Source organism: Myotis brandtii, unplaced genomic scaffold, assembly GCF_000412655.1.
Source record: "Myotis brandtii unplaced genomic scaffold, ASM41265v1 scaffold642, whole genome shotgun sequence".
Lineage (NCBI taxonomy): Eukaryota > Metazoa > Chordata > Mammalia > Chiroptera > Vespertilionidae > Myotis > Myotis brandtii.
Genome location: NW_005370473.1, coordinates 395,275 through 399,562, shown reverse-complemented (window position 1 = coordinate 399,562; position 4,288 = coordinate 395,275).

Below are 4,288 nucleotides of genomic sequence, written 5' to 3'. Positions count from 1 at the left end.
GGCAGAAGCAACCTTGAGACTCCAGCATTATCCATAATTTATGGGTGAGGCCACTGAAGCTTGGGTAGGCAAAATTATTTTCCCAACTTCGTATACCTGGTAAGCAGCTAACCTAGATTTCAACCCAGGCTTCAGGTCTTTTTGGCTCTAATATCTGTGTTCTTACCATCCCCGAAATAACGCTGCCTCTGCACTTTTTATTTTGACTGTCCTTTTAAGTGTATCATGGCTCAACTAGACTTGTGTGGACTAGTGTCAAAACCCAGTCATCGCAAAGAACCTTCTTTTCCCCATGAGAAAATGTTTTCATACTTCCAAAGGATCACCTTATAATGACTGTTTGCAATTCACCACATGTGGAAGTTATGGGTTAATCAAGACTAAGACACTAAGATCCTATTCTAAAATGTTAGGTACTGCAGTCTTTCGAAGGGCAAACATTCCATTTTTGTTTCTTATTCTGCAAAGGGTCTGTCAGGTTGGTTGAGCTAGAAAAATACATTTTCTCTAAAATGAAAGAATAGAAAAACAAAAAACACAAATAATGCTTTAATATTTTTCTTGGTTCATTATTAACCGTGCTTCTAAACTGTGCTTATCCTCTGCAAAGCAAGCAGCACGAGGCCATTAACTGCAATGCAGAAAGCTTTTTTTTTTTTTTTAAGCTTCCCTCTCCAAGTTTCTGTTTGCAGGCAAGTCCTTGGTGCACACTTGAACACACTGGGGAGAGGGCACTACACTAGCTTGCCTGGAGAATGAATAAAGATAAAAGCTCTTTGGAAAACAAGCAGTCAAACCTGATTATCATAGGACCCTGTAGAATAACATATCACTCATATATTTTTGTACACATCAAGACCCAAAGGGCTTCATGTACATTTTTATTTTTGTTTCAGCAAATTTTAAACTGAAGTGCAACTTCCATGTTCAGCATTAAAGAGGCTTTTGCTGTGCTTTGAAATTTGCTGTCATCCGTTTCCTGTGCATTACTGTTTTTAAGACCAATTCAGCCAATGAAAGATTCCTGCTTGCTCTCTCCTGCCCGGGTCATTAAACCTGATTTATTGAACAGTGTTCTTCCTCTCGTAAGGTGCTGCCCATTTAAAAATATCTAGCCTTCAGATATTTTTAAAAAGCGGATACAAACCTTAAAATGGAAACACTTTAAGTACTGGTTAAAAGAATATGCTTGGGAATCCATTAGCAAAGGAACCACCCTTGCAGTGAAACATTAAAATGAGCTATATGTGTATTTGACATTTACTTCAGAAAAAAATTGTAAGACTGAGATTTAAGAATGCCTGGTGCTCTTGCCGGTGTGGCTCAGTGGTAGAGCATCAGCCTGCACACTGAAGGGTTTCAGGTTTGATTCCAGGTTAAGGGCACATACCTAGTTGCAGGTTGGTTCCCTGACCCTGGTCAGGGTGAATTCAGGAAGCAACCAATCAATGTGTCTCTCTCACATCGATGTTTCTCTCTCTCTCTATTTTTTCCACTCTCTCTAAAAAACAATGGATATGCTTGGGTGAGGGTTAACAAACAAATAAAAAGAATGCCTAGTACTTTGTGTTAAAACCATTTCAAATCTGGTATATATATATATATATTACTAATGTTAATGGAAACATTTATTTTTTATAGGTACATTATTCAACAAATAAAACTACTATTCTCTCTCTTTCTCTACTTGTTGGCACACTTCTCAAAAAACACTGTCTATATGTGTGGCCTGTTATTCACTTCAGAATCCTTCCTTATTCTCCTATGTACCCATTTTTCTGAATGACATCCTAAAGTCAAATGGCTTTTGCCTTAGTCTTCAGTCTCCTTGACTTAACAACAAACATGAACAGAGTTTAATGTTGTAAAAATAATTGTCAAAGCTAATTTGACATATTTTAAGTGATATGCAAAATAGTATTTTGCTGCATATTAATAGGGCATAAATATTAAACAGATATGGCAAAAAGCTTTAATTGACAGTGTTACTTTTTACCCAGTCTAATCAATTTTTATTTTTCAGTTGTTCTTTTTGCTTTATTTGACCAAATATTAAATTTCATTTTATGCTATCTATGTGTCAATCATCATGCTAAAATTCTTATACATATTATTTTACTTAGTCTTTACATGCTAAGATTATTGTCTTTATTTTACCAATAATTAAACAGAGGCTCAGAATGATTAATTTATCCAAGATTACATGGCTAATGGTGGAGCAAAGATCTGAACCCATCTTTTTCATGCAATAAAGTATTTGCTCACAACTCTCAATACCTACACACAATGTCAATTGTGATAGTTTTTCCTGGCAAAACATTCAACATATCAATGTAGCCAATTAGTTGTCTGGCAGTCAATAAACATTTAAGTATTGCCGAAACCGGTTTGGCTCAGTGGATAGAGCGTCGGCCTGCGGACTCAAGGGTCCCAGGTTCGATTCCGGTGAAGGGCATGTACCTGGGTTGCGGGCACATCCCCAGTAGGAGATGTGCAGGAGGCAGCTGATCGATGTTTCTAACTCTCTATCTCTCTCCCTTCCTCTCTGTAAAAAATCAATAAAATATATTTTTTAAAAAAAACACAAAAAGAAACATTTAAGTATTATGTGAGATTCCAAGATCAATGAGACACAGTCCCACCTCTCCAGGCATTTGTGGTCTGGTAAGGAATATAGGTCAGTAAACAAATTCATAGACCAATACTAGTAAGATAGTTATCATAATAGTGAGGTGTATTAAGTGCTGTGAGAGTAGAAAATGCCCCAAATCTGCCTGGGGAAGTGAGGAAAGTTGTCAGAAAATGGTTTTGATTTAAAAAGATCAAAGGAAGGACACAGAAGTTTAGAGGCAGAGAAGAGATGAACTGGGATCAAAGGCAGCTGGGCTCCAGCATGGGGAAGCTGATGTTACTATGCCTTCAGATTCCTCTGAAGTCCCACCCAAACCTCTGGAGTTTGTGCACTTAACTGGAAGACCTGCTGGCTTGCCCTTATCAAGGAGAACAATATATCTTAGAGATAAGTGATATCAGGTTCTTCTGACTCAACACTCTATTAATGCTCTATTCCCCTTACTCCTTAATACTCTTTTCCAGTGGTTCTCAAAATGTGGTCCCTGGAACACCAGCAGCAGCATCACCTGGGAACTTGTTAGCCATGCAAAGTCCTAGACCAGGGGTGGGCAAACTTTTTGACTCGAGGGCCACAATGGGTTCTTAAACTGGACCGGAGGGCCGGAACAAAAGCATGGATGGAGTGTTTGTGTGAACTAATATAAATTCAAAGTAAACATCATTACATAAAAGGGTACGGTCTTTTTTTTTTTTTTTTAGTTTTATTCATTTCAAACGGGCCGGCCCCGGCCCGTGGGCCGTAGTTTGCCCACGGCTGTCCTAGACCCTGCTCCAGATTTACTGAATTGAAAATTCAGCAATCTGTTTTAATAAGCCCTCCAGGTGATTCTGATACACACCATGGTTTGATAACTACTGCCGTGCACTTATTCTCCTCTGTATGCTTCAGAACAGTAAAGCTAATTTCCACAAAGTGTCTGTTTTATTCACCCTTGCACATCCAGCACTTAGGCCAGCACCGAACACATAGTAGGTGTTTAATAAATGTTTGTGGAGAGAAAGAATGAATGGGTAATTAAAAATTAATTCCACAAGTGTATAGAAAGTTTCAGGTTCCAATATTCCTAGAAGAGCTAATGCAATTCCACGAAATTGTAAATGTCTGATAAGAATGGGAGGGGCCAAATGTGAGCGGTCTTGGAAGGGCAAGAGAATGAATATTTGTTGAGCACTAACTATGTGCAAGGCACTATTTAGACTTTAGAGTCTTCCTAATACAGTGGTTCTCAACCTTGGCTGCATATTAGAATCACCTGGGAATCTTTTTAAAATCCTGATTTCTGAGCCTCATCCTCCGGAAATTCTATTTCTTTGTTATGGGGTAGGGCCACAATATTAGTAACAAAGAAACAAATATGCCAAGGTTGAGAACCACTGTCCTAATATCTTCACAACTCCAGGAGCTAGCTATTAGCATCCTCACCTGAAAGATTAAAACACAACCAAACCAGTATTACATGAAATGTTGAAGGGTATTCTTTAAGAAGAGGAAGAAGAAGAAGAAAAAAAGATTTAAAAAAATGAACAACTAATACATAGCTATCAACAATTGAATCTAAAAATCAAAATAAATAAACAAGAAATCTAATGGGGAAAAAATAAACTGGTGAGTAAAATAGAATCAGAGGCACAGAAACATGAAACAGACTGAAGG